This window comes from Tamandua tetradactyla, chromosome 6 (assembly GCF_023851605.1).
Source record: "Tamandua tetradactyla isolate mTamTet1 chromosome 6, mTamTet1.pri, whole genome shotgun sequence".
Taxonomy (NCBI): Eukaryota; Metazoa; Chordata; class Mammalia; order Pilosa; family Myrmecophagidae; genus Tamandua; species Tamandua tetradactyla.
In genome coordinates, this window is record NC_135332.1 from 78,928,285 (window position 1) to 78,947,469 (window position 19,185).

The following is a 19,185-nucleotide window of genomic DNA, read 5'->3' on the forward strand; positions in this document are numbered from 1 at the left end:
ATTGCTGGGAGAATTTCATATCCATAAGAACAATATTGAATGGTGACCCTATCTCACCATATATACAAAAATTCATGCAAAATGGACCAAAGACCTAAATATGAGAACCTGGACTATAAAATTCCTAGGAGAAAATGTAGGGATGTACTTTCAGGATCTTGTGTCAGGTAATAATTTCTTAGACTGTCCTCTCAAAGCACAAGCATGGAAAGAAAAAAATTGGATAAATGGGACCTCCTTAAAATTAAAAACTTTTATGCCTCAAAGGACTTTGTCACCAGAGTGAAAATACAACCCACTCAGTGCTATAAAATATTTGTAAACCACATATCCAATGTGGGTTGACTATCCAGAATATAAAGAAATTCTATAACTCAAAGATAAATAAAAACAAGCAACTCAATAAAAAATTGGCAAAAGAGCTGAACAGACATTTATACAAAAAGATACACAAATGGTTGTAAAGCACATGAAAAGATGTTCAACATCACTAGCTATCAATGAAATGCAAATCAAAATGAGATATAATTTCACATCTAGTACAATGGCTACAATTTAAAAAAGACAACAAGTGTTAGAGAGGATGTAATGAAATAGGAACACATTCATTGTTGTTGGGAATGTAAAATGATGCAGCCCATATGGAAGATATTTTGGCTGTTCCTCAGAAAGCGAAGGATAGAATTATTATATGAACCAGCAATCCAGCTCTTAGGTATTTACCCAGAAGAACTGAAAGCAAGGACTTGAACAGATATCTGCACACCAATATTCATAGCAGCTTTATTCACAACTGTCAAAAGATGTAAGGACTCCTCATGATCATCAGTCAATGAAAGGATAAAATACAATGTGGTATAAGCATCCAATGGAATATTATTCACTTTTACAATGGTATGAAGTCCTGTTGCATACAGCAACATGGAAGAACCTTGAGGACAATATGCTGAGTGAAGTGAGTGAGATAAAAAATGGAAAAATATTGTATGATTTCACTCAGTGAACTTAGAATAATAAGCACATTTGTAAAGTTAGAATCTATTATAGTTTACTCAGAATCACACTGGGTTTGGAGGGTGATTTGGAAAGAGTTTCTGACTGAGTTGTTTCTAGAGCAATGTAAATGGATGGTGGTGATGGTTGCCAATTATTGCAGTGCAATTAAAAGCACCAAATTATATAGATGAATACCACTGAAAGGGGGAATCTTTAGGTTGCATATACTGCTAGAATCAAAATTAAAACATAAAGCATAAGAATGCATAACACAGTGAACCCTACTATAAATGATGGACTATAATTAATAACACAAGAATAAAAATATTCTTTAATGGATTATAAAAAATACATGATACTAAAAGGTGTTATTAATAAGGAATAATACACCTAATATAGACAACAGATGATAGCTAATAGTACCATTTTAATAATTTTTCATTTGTTACAAAGATAAATATTTTCAAATTTGCAAATATAAAAATTGTTTTCATCAATTGTAATAAATGTTCACACCAAGGCAAGATTTTGGTGTTAGGGAATCCTATATCTTATTTATGATTTTATCTTATTTCTGATTTATCTTATTTTTTATTTTATCTTATTGTCTTATTTATGATTGTTCTATAAACCCACAACTTCTCTAATAAAAAGGAGGAGTCCATCCAGGTACATAAAAATCAATATTCAGATATTGAGAATATACGTACAAGTCATATACGGATAAAGATCTAAGTCCAAAACTTATAACAAACTCTTACACCTCTACATTGAAAAGACAAACAAACTTGAATAGACAGTTCTCCAAGCAGATTACTTAAATGGACAAAATTACCTGAAGAAAAGTGTTCATCGTCATTATTAATAATCATCATTATTAGGGAAATGAAAATCAAAACCAGAATAAGATAGTACTTTAATACATTTAGGATGTAATAATAATAATAATAATAATAATAAAAGTAATGATAATGATAATATCTATTGGAGAGGATGTTGAGAAAGTGAAACCACTGTATATTGCTATTATGAACCTAAAATGGCATATCTTCTGTGGAAAACACCTTGGTGGTTCCCTAAAAATTTTATATAATAAGATCCAGCAACCCCTATTCTAGATGCATACCAAAAAGATTGTAAGCAGGACTCAAACAAATGCCTGTTCTACCACCACTCTTTACGATAGCCAAAAAGTGGAAACAACCCATATGTACATCAAGAGATGAATGTTAGCATTCTGTCCACATATTGTTATAGTATTCAGCACTGAAAATGAATGAAATACTGATATTTGTTGCAATGCAGATGAACTTCAGAAACATTAGGTTAATTGAAAGAAACAAACAGAAAAAATTACATGTTGAAAAACTCAATTCCTTTCCAGAGACAGTGAAATGCAGAATTAAACTTATCTGTCCTTAGCTTCTAGGTAGAAGTGTAAACAACTCCTTGGACTTCAGCTACTGGGCCATTTTGCCATCAGCTCCATTAGGAATAAAGGAAAAATACACAAGTTTTGGACACTTGGGATCGAATTCTAATTTTATCAGCTATTATTTGTCTATGGGCAAGATGTGCAGCTTCTCTGGATTCCAAGTTATTCATTGGTAATTTAAAAATTACCGAGAATTAAATAAACTAACATGAATAGAGCATATAGTACAGTTTTGGGAAAACAGCAGGCTCTCAAAAAGCATTAGCTCTCTTTACATGTTCAAAGGGAATCCCACATGATTTCATCCCAACTAGCTGAGGCCTTCACCTACTGTGTTTCTACTGATTTCCATTATTTATCTGTAAAAGGGGGTAGAGATAGAAATTAATGACTTGGTCTACATCTTACTGAAATGGAATTTCAACTTAATCTAGCCTGGATCTCCTTTGGCACTCACTTGTCCCATGAATGTGGAATCTTCTTGGTTCCTTGGCTCCTCCTTACGCAGATTGTCTAAGCCTTGTCCCATTTTGATTTTTGACTTTAAGCTGTTGGCTTTTCTCAAATTCTGTATCTATATGACCTCCTACAATCTCACCTTCCCTTAAGCTTACTCATCCCTTCAATATCAGTGGTTTTTCCACTGCAGAACTCTACACACAATTCTGCATTCCTGCTGGGGTTAATATACTCCATGGAACTCTGGGAATGCTTCCCTGATGGCAACCTTCTGAAAGTAAGTTTTCATTTCTCAATATTACATCAGAATATAACAATGAAATCACTTAGAAAATAGAGGATTAATTATACCTCACAGTAATTTCTTTGGAAATTTTTAAATCCCCACAGCTGTGGGAGCCAAATACTCTAACGAATCTCTTCATGTACACACACACACACACACACACACACACGTATGTATTTATGTATATATGCATATATTTGTGTATATTTATATGTATGTGTATATACATACATTTATGCTATGTATTGCTACATATATACATATCTATAAATAAACACATGCAAATAAATTTGTGTTGGTATGTGTATCTGTAGCCTGTATTTTCTGGAGAAATCTAATACCCACATTCAGCTACTTGGTTTATAGATGGAAGCCTCTTGCTTGGAAGACCACTGCTTTAAAACTGATGATGGAAAAATTTCATTTGAAAAAGGTAAGAACATTTCAGCTCAGTGGGCTAAGTTGCATGTTGTTTCTCTAAAGTGTTGGAAGAATTACATAATGATAGAAGCATTTATATTTGGAGTTTTTACCAGCTTTGGGGCAGTGGCCAATGGTCTGACCATATTTCCAGAGAGATGTGTCAAGGAAAGCTGGAAAATTAAACAGATACCCACATGGGTTGGAACCCTGTAAAAATCACTATGAGAATTTAAGGAGCACATTAAAGTGAAATATGCCTATGTCCATGCCCATTAGAACAATCCTCTTCCAAGATGGGAGGGTGATTTGAACTGGCAGTTGTATTTCTTCGTTTATCCATGTGGGCCCATGAATCTAGTGGAAACATTTCCTAAAATAGAGGTGGATACTTAAGGACAGGAAGGACTGATATTCATGCTTTTAGGTTACCTTCAAGATTAAGGGGGCAAGGGATGATCCTTACTGGACAGATTTTCCTGCTTTCATAGAGAATTTGGGGAAGAGAAGGTTTGGAATGATGTACATAGAATCACAAATTATTTAACTTATCAATACAACTTTCTTTTTTCCTATATGATGTAGTGTTCTGAGGGCTGGGGAAACAACAAAAGACGTTGTAGGCAGGGCTGATCACTTAGAGAGAAATTCTAACCAAACATTTATATATTTGTGTTAGGATTTCTAGGGGCCTGACAGGGTAGATTGTGCCTTCAGGCCATCAGATAAAATTGGGGTTCTAAGTGAATGCAGCTGTATGGCCTTTTGGTCTAGTGAGCTCACTAGTTCTGTGTCTATGCAACCCTAACCTATAAGAATGGGAAAGGACTGATGGGAACACTTGCAGTACTACTAGCACTGCCAACAATCTAGCACAGCACAGTGGCCAAATCTAATATGCATTCCAAAGGTGGAAAGTTACAGTAAAATAAATTGACAAATGAAGAGGAGAAAAAATAGCTGAGAGAAAAGGAAAAAAAATAAGTACTGCTTGAGGAGAAATCCAATATATATTAATGCCTCCAAAGAAGTTCAGAGTTGGGAATAATATTATTTCAACTTTATTATTTATGGTTTCTGTATTTGTGACACTGTCTATTCATTAGAATTCATCTGTTATTCTCAGTGATTTGCAGACACACACAGAGTACAGAAAACACACTTTCCAATGTGGACATTGCAGCTGTGTTCAAACTAGTTGACACTCTGCTTTCTTGTTTCAGTACTCATAACATAAAAATGTGTTATTTGTGTGGTATATTTAGTGGCACATTTTTCTCACTGAAAGGAATTTTGTTTATTTCACTGTTTATAATGTCCCTAGAGAGTAGTGCTGAAGTGCTGTACAATTTTTCTTTTGGGGAGGAGGGTTGTTCAGTTTGAAAGGTGGTATGGACCCTAGAAAAGCCATGTTTTAATCAAAATCACATTTCATAATGGCAGAATAATCCCTATTCAATACTGTATATTTGAATCTGTAATTAGATAATCTCCCTGGGATGTAACCCAATCAAGAGTGATTGTTAAATGGTATTCGGGGAGGCATGTCTCCACCCATTTAGGTGTGTCTTGATTAGTTTCTGCAGTCCTATAAAAGACGAAATATTTTGGAGAATGAAGGAGTTCACAGAGAGCAGACAATACTGCAGCACCATGGAGCAAAAAGTCCATCAGTCAGTGCTTTGTAGATGAAGAAGGAAGATGCATCCCAGGGAGCTTCATGAAACAGGAAACCAGGAGAGAAAGCTAGCAGATGATGCTGTGCTGTGCATGGTCTGGGAATCAAGCCCAGGTCACCCATATGAAAGGTGAGCATTCTACCACCCATGCACCCTGTTCTAGTTTGCTAGCTGCCAGAATGCAATATACCAGAAATGGAGTGGCTTTTTAAAAGAGGAATTTAATAAGTTGCTAGTTTACAGTTCTAAGGCAGAGAAAATGTCCCAGTTACAAGTCTATAGAAATGTCCAATCAAAGACATCCAGGGAAAGATACCTTCATTCAAGAAGGCCTATGAAGTTCAGGGTTTCTCTCTCAAGTAAGAAGGTACATGGTGAATACAGTCAGGGCTTCTCTCTCAGCTGGAAGGGCACATGGTGAACATGGTGTCATCTGCTAGCTTTCTCTCCTGGCTTCTGGTTTCATGAAGCTCCCCAGGAGGCATTTTCCTTCTTCATCTCTAAAGGTCACTGGTTTGTGGACTCTCTGCTTCATGGTACTGCAGTATTCTCTGCTCTCTCCAAATTGCTTCATTCTCCAAAATGTTTCCTCTTTTATAGGACTCCAGAAACTTCTCAAGATCCACCCACATGAGTGGAGACATGTCATCACCTAATCCAGTTTAACAACCACTCTTGATAAAATCACATCTCCACAGAGATGATCTGATTACAGTTTCAAACATACAGTATTGGATAAGGATTATTCTACCTTTATGAAATAGGATTTTGATTAAAACATGGCTTTTCTAGGGTAGATACATCCTTTCAAACCAGCATACACCCTGTCCATTCTTTTTTTTTAAACTTTTTTTATTGTATAGTATAACATATATACAAAGTAAAGAAATAAAAGCAATAGTTTTCAAAGTACTCTTCAAAAAGTGGTTACAGGATAGATCCCAGTGTATGTCATGGGCTACCATATGATCCTCTCATTTTTCCTTCTAGCTGCTTCAGAATATAGGTGGCTAGAGGGTTTAAATACTTTTTTAACACCACAATCAACTTTTTTCCTTCTTTTTTTTTGTAAACAATAACATGTATACAAAAAGCTATAAATTGCAAAGCACAGCACCACAATTGGCTGTAGAACATGTTTCTGACTTTGACATGGATTACAATTTCAGGTTTTTATTTCTACCTGCTCTAAAATACTGGAGACTAAAAGAGATATCAATTTAATGATTCAGTATTCATACTCATTTGTTAAGTCTATCTTCTATGTATAATTCCACCAACACCTTTGACCTTTACATACCTCTCTTTGGGGTAGTTTGAGCTATGGCAATTCTGAATTTTTGATATTGGAAGGGTCTGTCACTAATATGGGGTAGGGGGATGGAAGTATCTTATGTAGGGAAAGGCTGGGCTAGGTTTAAGGACTGATCTGGATCAGGGGTGTATGTGGAGGTTGTATGTTTCTGGAAAGTTACCCTAGTGACTGGAACCCTTGTGGAATCTTATATATTGCCCTAGGTGTTCTTTAGGACTGGCTGGAATGGCCCGAGTTGAGGGTTGGCAGATTATGATAGGTAGCAAGGTTTACCTTAAGCTTGCATTAGAGCAACCTCCAGAGCAGCCTCTCAGATCTATTTGAACCCTCTCTGCCACTGATTTTACTAATTACACTTATTTTCTCCCTTCTGTTCAGGATGTAATTGTTGATCCCATGGTACAAGGTCTGGATTCATCCCTGGGAGTCCTCTCAATTATTGTTAGGGAGACTTTTATCCCTGGATGTCATGCCCCTCATGGGGGGAGGGCAATGATTTCACTTGCAGAGTTGGGATTAGAGAGACATCTGAGCAACAACAGAGGTCCTCCAGAAGTAACTCTTAGGCATGCCTATAGGGAGTCTAAGCTTCTCTGTTACCTACATAAGCTTTAAAAGAGTAAGCCTCATGATCGAAGGCTTGGTCTGTTGATTTGGGTATCCTTAAAGTTGGACACAGCATCAGAGGATTCCCTGATGGTAAGGTTTAATAGCTCCATAGTCTTTCTCCTCTCCCTCAGGGGACTTTGCCAATACTTTTTGATCATCTGCTTAATATATTCTAGGATGTTTCCAGGCATTACAATAATCTATACAGGATTAAAGGACCTCTTTCTTATTCTGTGCTTCCTGTATTTCAGTTACTCAAATGAGCTATGTAGATAGGTTGAATTAGATTATGCACTACAGAAAATTTCAGTTCTGGACCAAATAAACCATTCTTCCATTGGTCTCAAAGAGTATATGTGGGTCTAAAATGTAGACACTGTATTCCTTACCCCTATGTTCTGAATTACTTTAAACCCAACTTGTTCAGCTTCATTCTTATCTATAAATATTAGGTTATATACATAAAACAGCCTCTCAAAATCCAGGAATAATAATCACCACTCTGGACTTAATGTATCTGCTCTAAAAGCTTACAATCTAGGCCTTTGTTTTCTTATAAGCATTTTCTAAAGGTGACTATACCATTCTTTTCTCTTATTTCTGGCTTATTTTGTCTCACCAAATATTCCACATGTTCATTCACATCATTGCATGCCTCATAAAATTGTTCCTTTTTGTAGTAGCACAACCTTCATTCATAAGTATGTACCATCATTTGCCAATCTATTTCTCTGTTAGTGCATCCTTCAGCCATCTACATTCATCAGGCATCATGTAGAGGGCCCAAAGTCTACAGTCCATCAACATTCTTAATCTTAGATAATTCATTGTTACCAAGAGACAGAAAACCAATAAACACACTCTCACCAAATAGGAAATCTAAACCTTCTCTTAACTCATGTCCCTCACCACATTATTTACCTCTGCTGTTGCTGTGGTAGTGTTGATGGGTTCCTTTCAAACATAGCTCTTAGCATGAAATAGCAGTTTTCCCCCAGTACCCTGGACTTAAACACTCTTTATACAAGCATCATATCTTTGAAATAATTCTTATGAGAACTCATTCATATTTCTAGTGTGTGTCAGTGGGACACATAGGTCTCCACAACCCCTTTCAATCTTGTTCATTTTCAATATGGTAATAATATTTCTAGACCCACTAGAGAATCACCTTCACTCCATTTATTCCTTTACATTGGAGTTCAACCTCATTAGCTAATGGTTCACCCATCTCTAGCTTCTATGTATCTCTAAGTACCCTCTATTTTGTATTGTAAGTCTGATTATACCTTTATGCTGCTCATAAAAGTGGAATCATAAAATATCTGTCCTTTTGTGTCAGGCTAATTTCACTTAGCATTACATCCTGAAGGCTTATCCATCTTGTCATGTGCTTCAGGATGTCATTTTTTCTTACTGCTGCATGATATTCCATCATAAGTTTATACCGCATTTGTTGACCCACTCATCTGTTGATGGGCATTTGATTTGTTTTCATCTTTTGGCGATTGTGAATAGTGCTGTTGAGTATTGGTGTTCAAATGTCCATCTGTGTCATTGCTTCCAGCTCTTCTGGGTGTATACAAGTAGTGGTATTGATGGGTCATAGGGAAACTCAATGTTTAGTTTCCTAAGGAACCACTGGTCTTCCATAGTGGCTGCACCATTATACATTCCCACCAACAAAGCATGTGTCCCAGTTTCTCCACATCCTCTCCAACATTTATGGTTTGCTGTTTGTTTCATAGTATACATCGCTAAAGTTATGAGGTGGTATCTCATTGCAGTCTTGATCTGCATTTCCCTTATAGTCAGTGAAAATGAGGCTCTCTTCATATGTTTTTGAGCCTTCTGCATTTGCTCTTCAGAAAAATACCTATTCATATCTTTAGCCCATTTTATAATTGGATTGTTTGTTCTTTCATTGAGTGGTATAATTTCTTTGTATATACAGAAAATCAAACCTTGGTCTGACATGTGATTTCCAAATATTTTCTCCCATTGAGTTAGCTGCTTCTTCACCTTTTTGACAAAGTCTTTTGAGGTACAGAAGGAGTTCATTTTGAGGAGCTCCCATTTATCTATTTTTTTTTCTTTTGTTGCTTGTTCTTTGGGTGCAAAGTTTAGGAAGCTACCTCCTATTACTAGATCTTGAAGATGCTTCCTTGTATTTTCTTCCAGAAGTGTTATGGTGCAAGCTCTTATATTTAGAGATATGATTCACTTTGAGTTAATTTTTGTGTAGGGTGTAAGATGGGGGTCCTCTTTCATTGTCTTGGCTATTGATATCCTGTTCTTCCATGCCCAATTATTGAAAATACTGTTTTGTCCCAGTGCGGAGGATTTGGGTCTTGTCAAAAATCAGTTGACCAAAGATTTGGTGGTCAATTTCTGCATTATTAATTCAATTCCATCGGTCAATGCTTCTGTCTTTGTGCCATTGCCAAGCCGATTTGACCACCAAGGCTTTATGATAGGTTTTGAAGTCAGGGTGTGCTAATCCTTCCAGTTTGTTCTCCTTTTTAAGGATGTTTTTAGCTATTCTGGGGTCGCCTTCCCTTCCACATGAATTTGGTAGCTAGCTTTTCCAAATCTTCAAAGTAGATTGTTGGAATTTTGATTGGTGCTGTGTTGAATCTGTAGATCAATTTGGGGAGAACTGATATCTTAACTATATTTAGCCTTCTTATCCATGAACAGGGAATGTCTTTCCACCTATTTAGATCTCCTTTGATTTCTTTTAGCAATGTTATGCAGTTTTCTGTTTGCAAGTCCTTTATGTCCCTAGTTAAGTTCATTCCTAAGTATTTGATTCTTTTAGCTGTTATTTTGAATGGAAATTTTTCCTTAACTGCCTACCCAGCTAGATCTATACATTGCAGTGTGTAGAAATGCTACTGATTTTTGCATGTTAATTTTATATCCTGCCACCTTGCTGAATTTGTTTATTAGATCAATCTACTTTGCTGTAGATTTCTGAGGATCCTCCATGTATAGTTTCATAGCATCTGCCAATAATGAGAGTTTTACTTCTTCCTTTCCAATTTGGATGCCTTTATTTCTTTGTCCTGCCTTATTGCTCTAGTGAGAATTTCAAGTATAATGTTGGATAATAGTGGTGACAGTGGACATCCTTGTCTTGTATGTGATCTTAGGGGGAAGGATTTCAGTCTCTCTCCATTGATTACAATGCTGGCTCTCAGTTTTTCATATATTTCCTTAATCATATTGAGGTAGCTACATTTGATTCTTATCTTTTTATGTGCTTTTATCAGTAAAAAATGCTGAATTTTGTCGAATGCTTTTTCAGCATCAATCAAGATGATCATGAGATTTTTCCCTTTTGATTTGTTAATGTGCTTATTACATTAATTGATTTTCTTGTGTTGAACCATCCTTGCATTACTGGTATAAACCCCACCTGGTTATTGTGCATAATTCTTTTAATGTGTTGTTGGATTCAATTTGCTAATATTTTATTGAGAATTTTTGCATCCATGTTCATTGGGGAGATTAGCCAGTAGTTTTATTTCTTATAGCATCTTTACCCAGTTTTGGTATTAACATGCTATTAGCGTCATAAAATGAGTTAGGTAGAGTTCCTTTTTCCTCAGTTTTTTGGAAAAGTTTAAGTAGGATTGATGTTATTTCCTTCTGGAATGTTTGATAAAATTCCCCCATGAAGCCATCTGGCCTTGGGTTTGTCTTTGTAGGAAGATTTTTGATGACTGATTGAATCTCTTTACTTCCATTTCTTCCTGAGTCAGTGTAGCTTGTTTGTGTGTCTCCAGGAATTTGTCCATCTCATCTAAGATGTCTAGTTTTTGGCATATAGTTGTCCATAGTATCCTCTTATGATTTCCTTTATTCCTTCAAAGTCTGTGGTAATGCACCCCTTCTCATTTCTGATTTTGTTTATTTGCATCCTCTCTTTCTTTGTCAGTCATGCTATTGTCCTATCAATTTTACTGATTTTCTCAAAGAACCAACTTTTGATTTTATTGATTCTTTCTATGTTCTTTTGTTCTCTCATTCATTTATCTCTGCTTTAATCTTTTTTGTTTCTTTTCTCCTATTTGCTTTGGGGTTCGTTTACTGTTCTATCTCAAATTCCTCCAGGTTTGCTGTTAAGTACTCAATTTTTGCTCTTTCTTTGCTTTTTGATATAGGAATTTAAAGCAATAAATTTCCCTTTCAGCACAGCCTTTGCCACATCCCATAAGTCCTTATAAATTGTATTCTCATGTTCATTCATCTCCAGATATCTACTTATCTCTCTAGCAATTTCTGCTTTAACCCACTGGTTGTTTAAGACTGTGTTATTTAATATCCATATATTCATGAAAATTCTCATACTTTGATGATTATTGAGACTCAACTTCATCCCTTTGTGATCATAGAAAGTGTTTTGAATAATTTCAACATTTTTAAATGGATAAAGACTTGTTTTGTGCCCCAGCATATGATCTGTCCTGGAAAATGTTCCATGAACACTAGAGAAGAATGTATAATATTTTGCTCTGGGTTGCAATAACCTATATATGCCAGTTAGGTCTAATTCATTTACAAAGATATTTAATTTCTCTGTTTCCTTGTTGAGCTTTTGTTTGATTCTTCTCTCTGTAGAGGAGAGTGATGTATTCAAGTCTCCTACTATTATTGTTAAAGCATCTATCACTCCCTTCAGTTTTGCTAATGTCTGTCTCATGTACTTTGGAGCTCCTTGATTGGGAGCATAAACATTTATGTTTGTTATATCTTCTTGGCAAATTGACCCTTTGATTAGCATATAGCATCCTTCCTTGTCTCTTATGATGTCTTTACTTTAAAAGTTTATTTTGTTTTATATTAGTATAGCTACTCCTGCTTTCTTCTGATTACAATTTGTGCAGAAAATCATTTACCATTCTTTTGCTTTCAATCTTTTTGTATCTTGTGTCTAAGATGGGTCTCTTCTAAGCAGCATATAGCTGGATTATGTTTATTAATCCACTCTGCCAATCTGTATCAATTGGTAAGTTTAGTCCATTAACCTTCAAAGTTATTACTGAAAAGACATTTCTTGATTCCATCATTTTATCTTTTTCATTTTATTGGTCAGATCTATATATGCTTTTCCCTCTTCCTCTTTGTATTATTTAAATTACCCTTACTGGTATTCTTCAATTCTGTGCCCTCCTTCAGACCTCCCTCTCTTGTCTGATTGTTTCAGCCAGCAGAACTCCTTTTAGTATTTCTTGTAGGGCTGGTCTCTTGTTGACAAATTCTTTCAGGACTTCTTTGCCTGTGAAAACTTTAATCTCTCCCGCAACATTGAACAACAATTTGACTAGGTACACAATTCTTGGCTGGAAGTCTTTCTCTTTCAGGTTCTTGAATATATCATACAATTGCCTTCTTGCCTGCAGGGTGCTAGTTGAGTAGTCTGAACTCAGTCTTATTTGATTTCCTTTGTATGTAGTAGATTGTTTTTTTCTTGCTGGTTCCAGGGCTTTCTGCCTCTTTTCAACATCTGACAAACTAATTAGTACATGCCTTGAGGAAGACCTATTTGAATTTATTCTGTTTGAAGTTCTTTGGGCTTCTTTGACTTGTTTATTTATGTCCTTTATGAGGGTTGGGAAATTTTCCCCGATTATATCCTCAACTACTCTTCCTGGCTCTTTTGCTCCTCTCTTCTCCTTCTGGGACACCAATGATTCTTATATTTGCATGCTTTGTTTTGTCTGTCATTTCCCTGAGTTCCCATTCAATTTTTTCCATCTTTTTTGCCATTTGCTGTTTTGAGTCTTCAAAGTCAATTATCTTGTTCTCTACATCACTTATTCTTTCTTCTGTCTCTACAAATCTGGTGTTGTGTGCCTCTAGTATGTCTTTTATTTCATCAACAGAGCCTTTAATCTCTGTGATTTCCACTATTTTTCTATTTATTCTTTCAAATTCCTCTTTGCACTCTTCAACTGTCTTCTTGATCACCTTTATGCCATTTGATATCCCACTTATTCTATTAAGTAGATTTATATGAACGTCTTTGATTAGTTGTTCCAATGTCTATATCTCCTCTGGTGTTTTAATTTGCTCATTAGGCAGGGCTATATCTGTCTGCATTGTGATATGCTTAGTTATCTTCTTCTGTCTTCATGGCATATAAATATCTTGATTGATTTACTTTGGAAGTTGATTTCTTTCAGTAGTCTAAGGTCTTGTGTTTGTGGAATGGCTGTACAGCTGGGAGCAGGGCATGGTAATTTGTTTCAGAGCATATATGGGTGCAGGTTGGGGATGGTAGGCTGATGCTTGTGAATGTGGGTGCCCAGCAGCCAGGAAAATGTAGCGGTGCAAGTGTACTGGTCTGGGTGGTGTAACCCTGTTATGTGCTGGTCTAAGGCATGGGGTGTTTGTGCACATGCATAGAGCTGTGGCAACTGGTTGGGCATTATGCCTTCATGGATTGAGAGCAGATGTGACCCAGCTGTACAGGTTGGCATTTCCTCAAAGCTGGGAAGTGAGGTTGAGGTCTATGTGTATGTATGGTCCTAGGACTGCTATAAAGTGTGGTGCTCAGAGCAAAATGATGTGATTGGGGGCCCATGCACATGCGTGGGCCTGGGAGTGCTGAAAAGGATGTGCTGAGCTCAGGGAGGACAGGATGAGGCTGTACAACACTATGGGCATTGGCCAAGGGTAGCCTAGATAAGGGGGCTAGTGCCAGCAACCTTTATGCACTGACAACAGCCTGCAGGGAACAAGGAGTGGGAGATAGTGCTCTGGAGGGGTGCAGGAGAGGTGGGTTGGGTTGCTTTTGGGGTGGAGGTATGGGACAGTTATGTGCACAGGGGGCTGGGGGTGTGGGGGTGCCTGGAACATGGGGAATGGGAGCAAGTGACAGGGTTCAGGTGCATGGTGTGTGGGATGAGCCTGTCACAGGGCTGCACTGGTGAGGATAGCATGTCCAAGGAATGTGGCATGGCTTACTTCCTAGTCCTGTTTTCCTGTTCCTGCACCCCTGCTGGATCCATGCCTCCATGCCTCCATGCAAGCTCCAGCTTTCTGCTTCTCAATTCCTCAGCCTCTGCAACCAGGGCTCCTGCATGTGTTGCAGAATACTCTTCCAGGTCAGCTACACTCTGAAATTGCCACCTCAATCACCTTCCTGTCTTTTCTCTAACTTTTCCTTGGAGCAGGGCTAATCTTGAGCTACTCTAGTTAACCATCTTTCTGGAAGTCTCCTCCTGTTTATTTTTTTTATTTACCTTTTTTTTGGCATGGGCAGGCTCTGGGAATCAAACCCTGGTCTCCAGCATGGCAGGAGAGAACTCTGCCACTGAGCCACCATTGCTCACCCTGTCCATTGTTTTAAGTTCAAGAATGCTGTGATGTGCCTTATAGAGAAAATATATATCTTAAATTAGCTTCATTTGGGCATGAGTTATTGTGCTGTTGGCCATGAATACAGTAGTAATAAATCAGCAAGATATATCAAGTAAGAAGTTTTTAAAAAGAAATAGAGACCCTGAATCCCACACTCACAGGCACCAGCATCATATGCCGAACCTGTGCCTTATACCTGCTCTGAAACCCATCACTTTTGTGCCCTACCACACATCCCACATCCTGTTCCACATCCATTCAACAAATAAAAGCTTTAGAGGACTGAAGGAAATCCAAGGTAACCTTGTCAAGATTTTCACATGCCTCAAAGGCACAGAAAATCACTAAGAATATCAAGAGACAGACAAGTGTAGCCCAGCTAAATAAGTGAATTAGCACACCAGAGGAGACACAGCCATTGAAAGAACTAATAAAAGATATTCATTAACTCTGCTAAATGAAATTAATGGAGTGGCTAATGACATAAAAGAGATCAAGAAGACACTAGAAGAGCATAAAGTGGAATTTGAAAAAAAAGTAGAAAAACGGCAGTTAATCACAGAGATTAAAGATGCTGTTAGACCAAATCAAAAATATATTAGAGACACACAACAGCAGATTTGAAGAGGCAGAAGAAGAAAGAGCAAACTAGAGGACAGGACAGCTGATTTTAAGCACACAAAAGAGTAAATGGCCAAAAAGATGGAAAAATTTGAATTGGATCTCAGGGAAATGATGGACAAAACAAAGTGCACAAATAAAGGAATCATTAGTGTTCCAGAGGGAGAAGAGAAGATGTTCTAGTTTGCTAGCTGCCGGAATGCAATATACCAGAAACCGAATGGCTTTTAACAAGGGGAATTTAATAAGTTGCAAGTTTACAGTTCTAAGGCCGAGAAAATGTCCCAATTAAAACAAGTCTATAGAAATGTCCAATCAAAGGCATCCAGGGAAAGATACCTTGGTTCAAGAAGGCCGATGAAGTTCAGGCTCTCTCTCTCAAGTGAGATGGCACATGGTGAACACAGTCAGGGCTTCTCTCTCGGCTGGAAGGGCACATGGCGAATACGGTGTCATCTGCTAGCTTTGTCTCCTGGCTTCCTATTTCATGAAGCTCCCCGGGAGGCGTTTTCCTTCTTCATCTCCAAAGGTCGCTGGCTGGTGGACTCTCTGCTTTGTGGTGCTGCAGCATTCTCTGCTCTCTCTGAATCTCTCTGAGTCTCCAAAATATTTCCTCTTTTATAGGACTCCAGTAAACCAATCAAGACCCACTCAAATGGGTGGAGACATGTCATCCCCTAATCCAGTTTAACAACCGTTCTTAACTAAATCACATCAACTAGGGAGATGATCTCATATACAGTACTGAGTAGGGATTATTCTACCTTTAAGTAATGAGATTTATATTAAAACATGGCTTTTCTTAGGGGACATGCTTCCTTTCAAACCAGCACAGAAGAGTAAAGGGCTAGAAAAATTAATTGAGGATATAATGGGGGGAGTCACAGTTTATAAATAGACATAAAGGACAGAAACATGTGAATCAAGGAAGCTCAATGAACTCCAAATAGAATAAACTCAAATAGGTCTTCTCCAAGACACATACTGATCAGCCTATCAAATTTTGATGAGAAGCAGAAAATGCAGTAAGAGAAAAACAATCTGCTGCATGTAAGAGAAACCACATAAGACTGTGTTCAGGCTACTCCACTGGTACTATTGAGATGAGAAGGCAGAGGTGTGATATACTTAAGATACTGAAAGAGAAAGATTTCCAGCCAAGAATTTTGTACAAGCCAAATTGTCCTCCAAAACTAAGGAAGAGATTAAAATTTTCACAGACAAACAAATCCTGAGAGAATTTGTAAAAAAGAGACCAGTGCTACAAGAAATATTAAAGGGATTTCTGCTGGTTGAAAAAATACACAGGAAAAGGAGATATGGAAGAGGGCATTGAATTGAAGAGTACCAGTAAGAGTAACTAAAGGATATAAAAAAGAAAAATGGGAAAAAATATACAGATCTGACAAATAAATTCCAAAGGATAAGATGGTGGATTTAAGAAATACCTTTACAGCAATAACTTTGAATGTTAATGGGCTAAATTTACCAACTAAAAGACAGACAGAATGGATTAAGATATATAATGCAACTCTATGCTGCTTATAAGAGACTCATCTTGGACAAAAGTATACAAATAGATTGCAAGTGAAAGGATAGGGGAAGAAGTTTCACATAAGCTGTAACCAAAAGAAAGCAAGAGTAGATATACTAATATCAGACAAAGTAGAATTTAAATGTAAAGACATCATAAGAGACAAAGAAGGACACTACAATTTAGTAAAGGGATAATTAACCAAGAAGAAATAACAATCTTAAATGTCTGTTCCCAATCAAGGAGCTCCAAAATATATGAGACAGACTTTGGCAAAACTGAAGGGAGTGAGAGATATTTCAACAATAACAGTAGAAGAATTCAATACAACACTCTCCTCTATAGAGAGAAAAACCAAATGGAGGTCAACAAGGAAATAGAGAACCTAAACAAATTGATAAATATATTAGACCTAATAGACATATATATGCCAAATTATATATTATATGCCAAAACACAAAGATATACATTCTTCTGCAGTGCTCATGGAACATTATCCAATATAGATCATGCGCTGGAGCACAAAACAATCTTCGTAAATTTAAAAACATTGAAATTATTCAAATAACTTTCTCTGATCACAATGGAATAAAGCATGAAATCAATAACCTCCAAAGAACAAGAACTTTTACAAATATATGGAGATTACATAACACACTCTTAAATAACCAGTGGGTCAAAGAAGAAATTGCTAGAGTAATCAGTAGCTATCTGGAGATGAATGAAAATGAGAATACAACATATTAGAACTTATGGGATGCAGCAAAGGCTGAGTTGAGGGGAATATTTATTGCTCTAAATGCCTATATTAAAAAAGAAGAAAGAGCAACAATTGAGGACTTAACTGCTCACATGGAGGAACTTGAGAGTGAACAGCAAACTAAACTCAAAGCAAATAAAATAAGAAAAATACAAGAATTAAAGCAGAGATAAATGAATGGGAGAACAAAAGATTAATAGAAGAATCAATAAAACCAAAAGTTGGTTCTTAGAGAAATTCAATAAAATCAATGGGCCATTAGCGAGGCTGACAAAGAAAAAAAGAGAGAGGATGCAAGTAAAGAAAATCAGAAATGAGAGGGCAGTTACCACAGACTCTGCAGAAATAAAAAAAAAATCATAAGAGGATACCATGAACAACTACACATCAATAAACTAAACAATGTAGATGAAATGGACAAATTCCTGGAAACATATGAACAAGCTCTAGTAAATCAAGAATAAATAGAAGATGTCAAAAAAAGCAATCACAAGTAAAGAGTTTCTATCAGTCATCAAAAATCTTCCTACAAAGTAAAACCAAGGACCAGATGGCTTCACAAGGAGTTCTAGCAAACATTCCAAAAAGAACTAACACCAATCCTACTCAAACTTCTCCTAAAAATTGAGGAAAAAGGAACACTACTTAACTCATTTTATGACACTAACATCACTTTAATACCAAAACCAGGTAAAGATGTTATAAGAAAGGAAAACTAAAAGACCAATCTCCCTAATGAACATAGAAACAAAAATTCTAAACAAAATACTAGCAAATCAAATCCAACAACATATTAAAAGAATTATACAGCACAATCAAGTGGGTTTTATACTAGGAATGTAAGGATGGCAAGAAAATCAATTGATATAATACATCATGCTAACAATTTTAAAGGGAAAAATCACGTGATCATCTTGATTTTGAAAGATTTTGACAAAATTAAACATCCTTTTCTGATAAAAACACTTCAAATGTTGGAGTCAAAGGTAACTTCCTTAGTATGATAAAGGGCATACATGAAAAACCCATAACCAGTATCGTATTCTATGGTGAGAGACTGGAAACTTGGCCCCTAAGATTGGGAATGAGACAAGGATGCCTTCTGTCACCACTATAATCAACATTGTTCTAGACAGATCAATCAGGCAGGAAAAATAAATAAAGGGTATCCAAAGTGGAAAGGAAGAAGTAAAACTTTCATTGCTTGCTGATGACATGATACTATACTTGGAAAATCCTTAGAAATTGACAGCAAAGTTACTTGAGCTAATTACCAAATTCAGCATGGTGACAGGATATAAAATTAATGTGAAAAATCCATAACTTCTCTATACACAAGCAATGACTTAACTGAGGAGTAAGTGAAGGAAAAAAATCCATTCAAAATAGCAGCTAAAGGAATAAAATATCTAGAAATGATCTTAACTAGGGACAGAAAGCGCTTGTAAACAGAAAACTACATAATTTTGTTAAAAGGAATAAAAGAGGATCTAAATATGTGGAAAGATATTCCCTGATCAAGAACAAAATTATTTAATATAGTTAGCTTGTGAGTTCTACCCAGGCTTATCTACAGATTCAGCGCAGTACCAATGAAAATGCCAATAACCTACATTGAAGACTTGGAAAAGCTAGTTGTCAAGTTCATCTGAAAGGGAAAGAGATTTCACATAACTAAAAGCATCCTAAACAAAATGAGA

The 19,185-nt window shown here is 36.5% G+C and overlaps 1 long non-coding RNA gene across 1 annotated transcript in view; it reads left to right on the forward strand.

Annotated features, from left to right (window-relative positions):
* The first annotated feature begins 3,542 nt into the window (after nt 1–3,542).
* LOC143686154 (uncharacterized) overlaps nt 3,543–19,185 on the forward strand; it is a 29,677-nt gene continuing 14,034 nt past the window's right edge. The window contains exon 1 of the long non-coding RNA XR_013176938.1: nt 3,543–3,609. This is a non-coding gene — a long non-coding RNA (uncharacterized LOC143686154). The remainder of the gene's footprint in view (nt 3,610–19,185) is intronic.